Source organism: Megascapheus bottae, chromosome 12 (genome assembly GCF_031878675.1).
Source record: "Megascapheus bottae isolate mThoBot1 chromosome 12, mThoBot2.hap1, whole genome shotgun sequence".
NCBI lineage: Eukaryota > Metazoa > Chordata > Mammalia > Rodentia > Geomyidae > Megascapheus > Megascapheus bottae.
Window position 1 is genome coordinate 25,339,921 of NC_143520.1, and position 9,518 is coordinate 25,349,438.

The following is a 9,518-nucleotide window of genomic DNA, read 5'->3' on the forward strand; positions in this document are numbered from 1 at the left end:
TATTTAACTTGAATTGTAAATTCATATACATAATAGGAATTTGTGCATTGTAGAAGCAAAATGAGCCTATTGTTGTCTGTAGCAGCAAATGAAGTGTCTCAAAACTAGTCATTCAGTGTGTTAATTCAGCTGCAGCATCCAATTACCTACAATTCATCTCAATTTAGTGTACAACAAGAAAAATCTTCTAAAAGTCTATGGCTACATGCTTATGCTAGCTTACTAAGTAAGGGAAATACTATGTAAGAGTGTAAGAACCATAGAACATAAATTTTTAAAATTGTTCATTACTATCAATCAACATCATCATAAAATTTTGACATTAAAGTCAATAATTTAGAGTTAGTAATAAAATATATACTGGTTGCTTGAGAAGAAAAAAACGGATCCCAAAACAAGAAGGCTGTATATCAAATGAAATTGACATGCCCTCAGATAGCACAGACTTCCTTTAGAGCCATGGGCCTGCCAAATGCCAACTGACCACAGAGCCCAAGCACAGCACACAGTGCTAAAAGTAGAAAAAGGTAATGAGATGTGAATTTAGGATCTCCAGCCTCCTGCTAAATGACCCAAATGCAAGAACTAAAGCATCTGTCTCTTACCTAGAGAGACTAAATGATAAACTGTTTCATATTTGGATAGTGTAGTTCTAATGAAAGAACAAATTAAGATGTAGAGGAGAGTATTGATATATGATCATATAGGATGAGACTAAATGAAAGGATCTCTAGGATATGGAAACAAGAGCTTTATCTTGTGTGATGGTTGTTCTTAATGTACTACGTTATTTCTCTTCTCCTTTGTTGCCCTTTGGTTAATCCCATATTATTACTGTATCTAACTTTGTTACTTGGCATATTGTATATACATGTTTTTGTTTATTTGAAATAGGAAGGGAAAGGGGGAAAACAAAGATGATTGGGAGGGTGAGGAGGGAAATGGGGACAAAAAGATGAGAAGGGGTATTAATGTGGGAGAAGTAATGCACCTACTATCAGGCAGATGTAACTGTAACCCCCCTATACATTACCTCAACAATAAAATATAAAATTAAAAAAATTAAAAGAAGAAAGAGTATTGAGAATAGAGAGAAATTAAAATGGAAGAAAAGAGAAAGGAAAAGCTATGGAGAAAAGAACACTAAATTAATCATAGCAGTACTTACATAAAAATATAGAAGCATATTCAAAATATACTTAATAAAGGTGAGAGCTAAATCATCATTAGTGACAGTCTTGTTTCTAATATTTTCAAAAGTGATATATTGTAACATCTGAGAATGTACTAAAAGTGAGTGAAAAAGCATGAGCCTATGGATTTCTTTTATGAAATAGAATTTGCTATGAAAAAAAGAAAAGATTGGGACCAGCAGTTTGGCCTAATGTTAGAGTGCTTGCCTAGCATGCATGAAGACCTGGGTTCAATTCCTCAGTACATAGAAAAAATTCCTCACATACATAGAAAAAAGCCAGAAGTGGTGCTGTAGCTCAAGTGCTATAGCTCTAGCCTTGAGAAAAAAAAAAAAAAAAACAGAGACAGAGCTCATGCCCTGAGCCCAAGCTCCGGACTTGAAAAAAGAAAAAGAAAACATGGCAGAAGCCTTGAAATTAGTAGTCAAAAATCCTATAAGCTCTCATCTCAATTCATTTCTAGAATTTGAGAATTGTATTTTTTCTAAAACAAGTAAGTAAAGGGATTCATTATTGGGGGAACAGAATTAAAATAACCTACAGGATCTAGCAAAAACATTTGCTAAGATGATATTTACTTTTAAAAATAACATGCATTAGAGTTCAAGCCCATGACTGAAAAAAAAATATCATGCATGGGGGCCTAGAAATTTAGCCTAGTGGTAGAGTGCTTGCCTAACAAAGGCCTTGGGTCAATTCCTCCCTACCACATACACAGAAAATGCTGGAAGTGGTGCTGTGGCTAAAGTGGTAGAGTGATAGCCTGAATAAAAGTGCTCAAGGACACTGCCCAGTCTCTGAGTTCAAGCCCCAGGACTGGCAAAAAAAAAAGTGTCATGCATGTTTGAAACTATTTAGTGCAATTAACAAAATGACAAATACAGAAAGTCTGTCATAATCAACCAGATCACCAAAACACACAAAAGAAAGACAAAATGTACCTGTTTCACTGAAGCTTAGTATATCAATTCTTCACATGTTATAGATAGGTACAAATTATTTCAGATATTCTATCATGTAAAGAAGCTTGTGGAAATATTGCTCAAGAAAAGAAATATAGAAATTTCAGTAGTTTCTAATCCCTTAAATACATGTGAATATTTTAATGTATTTTAAAATTTTTACTAGGAGTATTACAGGAAGACAAGCTATTTCTTTTTAAGTCCAGTTATGAATAAATAACTTAGTTATATTTATTCCTTACAAAGATTAAAACAGGGAGTAAACTGATGCTGAGAGTTAAAAAGTTCTTGAAACATGCTCTTTTTATAATGGCCCAGCATTCATTCCTTGTCCCAGAACACAGGATGGCTGTGTCTTTGTGGAAGGATCTGTAGTTTGTAAAAGATTTTATTCATATCTGCAGACATCAATGCCTATTAAAGCAATTGCTAGCATCTCTCCTAGGTCCAAATTTTATTAGGGGGGCTCACAACTAGAACAACAATGGGAGAAAATATAAATCCTATGGCTCATCAAGTCACAGTTGTGAGACCTAACTGGAACTGTGGTGTATGGGTGCATGGGGAAGTAAACAGACTATCACAGTGGTTCAAATTAAGAAGTGTTTCCAAGAACAGTCTACAGAATGAAATTTTATGTGATCAAATTTTTGTTGGGTGACTAAAGCCATTACATTAGAAAAACAATTGCAATGCAGTAAAATGTTCAAGGAGCTAAATTCATTCTATTTGAAGAACTATTTTTTTGAAAATCAGTTTTCTGCATTAGTTGGTGTTAAAATGTCCACTCTTATAAAATTACAGTAAGTAGAATATTTAATCATTCTTATTGTGTAAAAGAAAATGTTCAAATGAAAGCCAGTACTTTTTTTTCCACTACTGGAAATGTCAGATTATGAACTGTTACAATATTGGGTTAAGAAACAGAAATAATGAGTGCCTTCCTTAGGCCTAACACATATGGACTATGTTATTGTGAGTATGTAAGCCCTCATTCACTAGTCACTCATTGAGTAAAATAATCTCATGTGTTATTCATATGGTTATTGCAAGGATAAAACATGGTAGGATCTTTATCTACCATAGTATAAGTGCAAAGAAAGCACACGAACACTATGTCTATATAAAGTCTGATTAATATAGCCAATCTAATTATCTCACACAATAATATAATCACAGATATATCCATGTTATGGCAAAATAGTTACTATACTTCCTATATTCTCTGAAGCTATCTTGGGCAAACTAACCTCTAACATGGAACTATTTTAAACACTTGGTGCTTTTAATCTCATTTCTGTTGCAGTATGAACTTTAGTGGATTATAATTAGGCAGAATTAAAAGAAAGTAAAATAGTTTATAAAAATTATACTCCAATGGCCATTTGAATGCAGTTGGGTCAGTTGAAGAAACACATTTCTCCTTCCTTTAATTTACAATTGAAAACAATCAGTAGTAGGAACTTTTAAAAGTTAAGAACTTAAATAAACTAAAATACACTAAATAAATGCTAAGATATCCTAAGGAAATATATACTAAGGAAAGAAAATAGCCAAAGATACATTTAGGAATATTAAAGCAAAATTGTCAGAATCATGGTGATGCCACATGTAATCAAGGCAAGGCTACTTAAGTGCCTTGTTATAAACATATTACACTGAAAACATAGACATAGGCCCAAATCTGCATAGAGAAGAAACAAATATCAAAGAATAAAGTTTAATTTATACTTTTCTCAAAAATAATTGCCTATAAGGCTTCAAATGGGTAACCAATCATTGGTGAATTGATGTGTATATTAATTTACACAAATGTCCTTGAATTTTCTAAGTACTACATTTTAAATCAGAAAGGTAGATTAAAAAAAAAAAACAGGTGTTGTAGTTATGAGTTACAATTCCCAATTAAATAGCATGTCTTATCAGAAGACTTTTAAATAAAAGTATAATTTTAAAGTGATTTGTCAGAGAATAAACTTTAATATATCTGCTTGTCCTGGGGCTTGAACTCCAGGCCTCACAATTTTCCTTTGCTTTTTGTGCTCAAGGCTGATGCTTCACCACTTTAACCACCCTCCCACTTTCAGGTTTTTGCTGGTCATTTATAGAGTCTTAGGTATTTTTCTGCCCATGCAAACTTCCAAACAGGATCCTCAGATCTCAGCCTCCTTGGTAGCCAGGATTGCAGGTATGAGCACCTAGTGCTAGCCTATCTCTTTAATATAATTTTGGCTCCAAATTTATGCATGGTAGTGGTGGTTGTGATGGTGATGATGATAGTGATGATTAAATGTCTGTCTCTGTGTATATGTTCATGCATGTTCATGCCTGTGTGTAGAATCTGACTGGGGAGAGAGTTTGAAAAAAACACAAAGAAATTATCAGAGTCAATATGAGCACATATATGGGTCTCAGGATTTCACTGTGTTTATTCTAAGAACAAAAGCCTAAGGAAGGATTAACAACCAAAATCCAGTTTCAATCCTTTGATGCTACTATCTTTTGGCCACCCAGATGTCAACCAATGGTCTCGTTAGGCAACATTGCATTTAATATGACTAAGTGTTTCTACTTATGCATACAAAAACTCAAGCAATGTGAAGTATTAAAAGTAACACTGAACACTGCACTGTTTATTACAAAAGGTATCATTTTCAAGTACGCTCTCTAAGGCAAATTCATTAACATACACAAGCACAGAAACTTTATATTCATTTATCAGAAATTAGTATCAATATCATTTATTTTATATGATAAACATTACTTCTGTTTTTGCTCTCAGTGGTTTTCCTTACTGTTCTTATTACTCAGAAACAATGGCATCCTCTCTAACTTGCCAACAGAAAGAATTAAACTATCTACTTGTTTGTTATCTCATTGCCTTTCAAAAATTAACAGTTTTCTTCAGCTCATAACAATCACTACGTGGAAATACTCCTGCTACAACTACTATTTGATGTTATAGTCAAGGTTTTCATGCCCTGATGGCTCAAGCTTCTAATCCTAGCTACTCAGGTGGCTGGGATCTGAGGTGCATGGTTAAAAACTAGCCTGAACAAAAAAATCCATGAGATCCTTATTACCCACTAAACAATTGGAAGTAGAGCTCTGCCTCAAAGTGATAGAATGCTGCTAGCTTTCAGTGGGAAAAGTAACAACTCAGAAATAGCACTCAGGCCCTGAGTTCAAGCCATAGGCTTTGGGACAGCACCGACCGAGGCACTGAGTTCAAGGCACAGGACCAATCAAAAAAAACTCAGACATATGATTGAAAAGTATTTCATCTTGAGATTTCTGTTTAACTGAAGCGGAAGCTCATGAAATTAAATAGTTAAATGTGTAAGTTTAAATATTAAAAAATAAAAGAACAGCATATCAACCAATATCAGAAAATATATTTTCATTATCCTTCTTAAATTTAAATGAAAAACTGGGTTGGGGAAAATACCAATGAATGTAAAAGCAATATTCTAAAGCAAAACTGCCTCAAACAGGCTCCAGCACCACACTCATGGTAAATCACAGCTGTTTGAAAGGTGACTAGCAAATCACCTTAAGAGGAACACAGCAGCCTATGGATTACTAATAGCGCTGGAACAAGAGTTATTACCTTCCCAAGGACTTTGGCCAATTCTCATCTGCATGTGGTAACACACTTCTCAATTGTATATTTGAAACAGGGAACCTATCAATTATTTAGAGTAACTGATTCTGCTTACAGATCAATTTATGTCCCCTAAATAATATAAGCTGACATATCTGTTCTTTGCAATAAGAGAGAACTTTACACATATTCAAAACACACATCTCTTTTGCTGTCCCTTGGTTATCTCATATTGTTACAGTATTTGGTTATTTGAAATCAGATAGGGATGGAGGAAAACAAGATGAGGGGAGGGGATGGGGGGAGGAAAATGGGGACCAAGACATGAGAGGGGTATCAATGTATGTTAGGTAATGCACCCTATATCTGGTGAATATAAAATAATCTTTTTTACTTAAAAAATATATGGGAAAAACACACACACACACATACATATACGCATGCATGGCAGTATTCATTTGAAATGTTAAGTATCAGATATGATTACTTCTAGTTTTGGAGGTTTAGAGATTCCACCAAAACGACCTTCTAAACTCATTTCCTTTAAGAACGTCAGAGAGGTTCAAGACTTAGAGCTGAGAGCCAAAACAAGCAATGTGGTGAGTTATAAACAGACAGTCCATGTTTCTGTACCCCTCCCAGAGTTTTCATCTCCCACCACAGAGGATTACCTGAAACAGCTTCTACTATGGAGGTTCCTAAACACAGCTGTATGACTTGAAAGCCTGTAATCAGCTGCATGCTAATCAATGAACCCAAAAATTTTCATTAAGCTTTTACGTAGCTTTCCTACACTGCCTTAGAATCTGCATCATGGAGACAGACAGCATCTAGTTCCACTCTAGACTTTCTAATCCAGAATCAATCTACAGTAACAGGATGAACAGGGCAGAAATTGTGAATTAAAAGCATTTATTTAAGTAAGCTGGCACAGACAGAAATTCTCAGTAGAATTGAAGGTGGACAGAGACAAAGGAAGAGATTAAATCCTGGTTTGTGACAAGTAGTATTTAGAAATGTACATACTTTTATGCTTAAAGCTTGCCTTAGACAGAAAATTCTCCAAATCTACTTATTTCTTAAGTCAAGCAAGCAGAGTTTCAATGTTAAAGTTCCAAGTATACAAGAAAGAAGGAAGAATTTGTAGTGATCAGGGAAATGGAAAGGTTAGTAATGCAGTCCAAAAGTCAAGGAATGAAAGGAAAGACTGTAACATAAAGAGAAAGATCTCTGAAGTTCAAAGTGCATCACTAAGAGGACAACTTTACTTTTCAATGGTCTCAAGCCTGCAGCTTTCTTTAACACTAGAGGGCAGGAATGCAAAAATGCAGGGGAAAGGTAGTAGGTGTGTGTGTGTGTGTGTGTGTGTGTGTGTGTGTGTGTGTGTGTGTGTGTGTGTGTGTGTGTTTAACAGACAGAATAAGCAAAGCTAGATTTCAGGTAAAGCTAAAACGCTAAAGCCACCTAGGAAACCAGAAATTTCAGCGGGCTGAGGTATGTAGGTTGTCTTCACCCTTGCAAATAAAATCTGTATGGTATTTCGGGATGAGTGAGCATGATCCTTCCTGGGACCTGCTCTCTTCAGAAGTAAATGCGAGGCAGTTCCAGGCAGGCATGCATCCTCTGTCCCCAAATCTTCTCTCTGCCACTACTAATACCTTTGTTTCGTAAATGCTGCCACCTCACAATTCCTATTCCCTCAACCTCGATGCTCCCGTGGAAAGCACAGCTTTCCTTGAACAGACCAGCAGGCTAGGGTTCCAGAAGCAGAGTCCTCGTACTTGGAGGTGGGGAGACTGCTATAATGCCCTCAGCTTTTCCCCTTCAGCCCCATGTGTTCAGCTATACAACAGCCCAGACAAGTGCAGACTGTCTCCATCCCAGAGTCCCCGCCAAAGCGCGGAGGTCTTTGCCCCAGGAGATGACCAGAGGATAAGCCAGAGCAGGCAGGGCGTGCTCCTCTGGTGCGGTTCCTGGAGATTAGGGGGTTGGTGGCAGAGAAGCCCGGGCAGGCATATGACAGGAGGCGGCAGAGACAGGTCAGGAGGAGAAATAGGAGGAGATGAAACAAACAGGAGAGACTAGTAGAAGAGTAGAATAACAGTGACATCCCAGGAAAGAGAAAGAAAAGAGCAAGCGATGCAAGGGCACGGAAAGACTGGGAGACCACCTACAGAAACGGAATCAGAGACCGACAGAAGCACGCAGGATGCGGTTGAGGCAATGACAGGAAGAGCGAGGAGAAGAAAGCACATGTGAAGAGGTGGAGGGGGGAAATCCCACCAAGTGTGCCCCGTGCCAGGCATCGCCGCCCAGAACGGCCAGCAGCGGGTAGGAGAAAGTTGCCCAGTCGGGGAGGCCGAGCCACCCTCAGGGCTGAGCATCCCTCACTACTGCTCCCCCTCCCCGGGAAACAGATGGAGACCAGGGTGCCCCAGCTCTGGAGGTGGCGGACAACGCTGAGTTAGGGCTGGGAGATGGCAGAAAGTTCCGCGCCTGGCTCTCCTTCTCCTCGGAGCCCCGGGTAGAAGCCGGCGCCCCTTCTGCCCGCCCCGTGCGCCCGCGCCCCGGGCCCCCGCGCGGGGCTCAGCGCGCCCCACACTCGCTGCGGGACTTTTGAGGCGCCTAGCCCGGGACACTGCCTCCAGCCCCAAGGATGCCCGTCCCGAGCGATGCCCAGCCAGAATGAAACCGCTCCAGAGCGACACAGACCTGACGTGGCAGCCGAAGATCCCTGGAAGAGAGCGGAGCGGTCCGGAACCAGCCGCGGATCCAGCCGCGCGGGGGGCCGGCCGCCAGCTGAGCCGCCCCAGAGTCGACTAGCCGGGCCCCGGCTCACCTGAAACCCGCGCCCGCGCGCCACAGCTCCTCACCGCGCCACCCGGGCTCTTGCTCGCGCCTCCCCTTCTCACACTTCCCCGTGGGCGCAGCGAGCCGCCTCCGGCCTCGGCCAACCCGGGAGAAGCACCCTCATACCGCGGCGGCTGGCTGGGAGGCGCGGCGGCGAGCGCGGCCACCGAGGGCGCCCGGGCCGAGGAGGCGCCAGGGAACCGAGCGAGCGCGCCCGGCACGCTGTCAGTCCCGCGCCGCCGCCGCCACCGCCGCCGCCGCCGCCGCCGCCCGGTCACTTCGCCCCGGCCCCCGCCCCCCTCCCGCCCCAACCCGCCGCCTCCCTCCCCTCCCTCCTCCCGCCTCCTCGCGCGTCCCCGCCCCTTCAGCAGCCCTCAGCCCCGAGGCCCTCTCACTGGGCTAGCATCGTTTACGTAACCAGCACCCCCAGGTCCCCCTCCCGCCCGGCCAGCTCCTGCTCCTCCCCGGGCCAGGCCACGCTCCGAGGAGCAGCTGCCGCTCAGGCAGTGCGCATAAGTCCCGCGATACTTGGCAGGCACAGCCCCTAGGGGCGACTGTAGGGTGGGCTCCTAACCCTGGAGAGCGCCTGGAGACCCTCCACCACCGCGGGCCAACCCGCAGTGCCAGCGCCTACGTGGAGGCACACGGGGCGCAGGGCGCCAGCCGGCCTCTGAGAAGGGAGTTAGAGGGTCAGGCATTGTCCTCGGGGAAAGTTCAGCCACCCCAGCCTTGACGCTGGCTCTCCAGTGGAGAAGAACTTGGGGTGTGTGTGTGTGTGTGTGTGTGTGTGTGTGTGTGTGTGTGTGTGTGTGTGTGTGTGTGTGTGTGTGTGTGTGTGTGTGTGTGTGTCGGGGGCGGGGGGCGGATATAGGGTAATCCCATGCCGAAAAAGACAGTTTGTTCTCTTGG

General features: G+C 41.8%; 1 protein-coding gene across 2 annotated transcripts in view; it reads right to left on the reverse strand.

Annotated features, from left to right (window-relative positions):
- The window catches only part of Galnt13 (polypeptide N-acetylgalactosaminyltransferase 13), a 497,787-nt gene extending 489,084 nt beyond the window's left edge, over positions 1–8,703 (reverse strand). Inside the window, exon 1 of one of the 2 annotated variants that reach the window (XM_090342814.1) lies at positions 8,599–8,703. The gene's annotated coding sequence lies outside the window, so the exon portion shown is untranslated. Of the gene's footprint in view, positions 1–8,471 lie in introns of both variants that reach the window. The other variant, XM_090342813.1, reaches the window with a different exon arrangement.
- Positions 8,704–9,518: the final 815 nt, after the last annotated feature.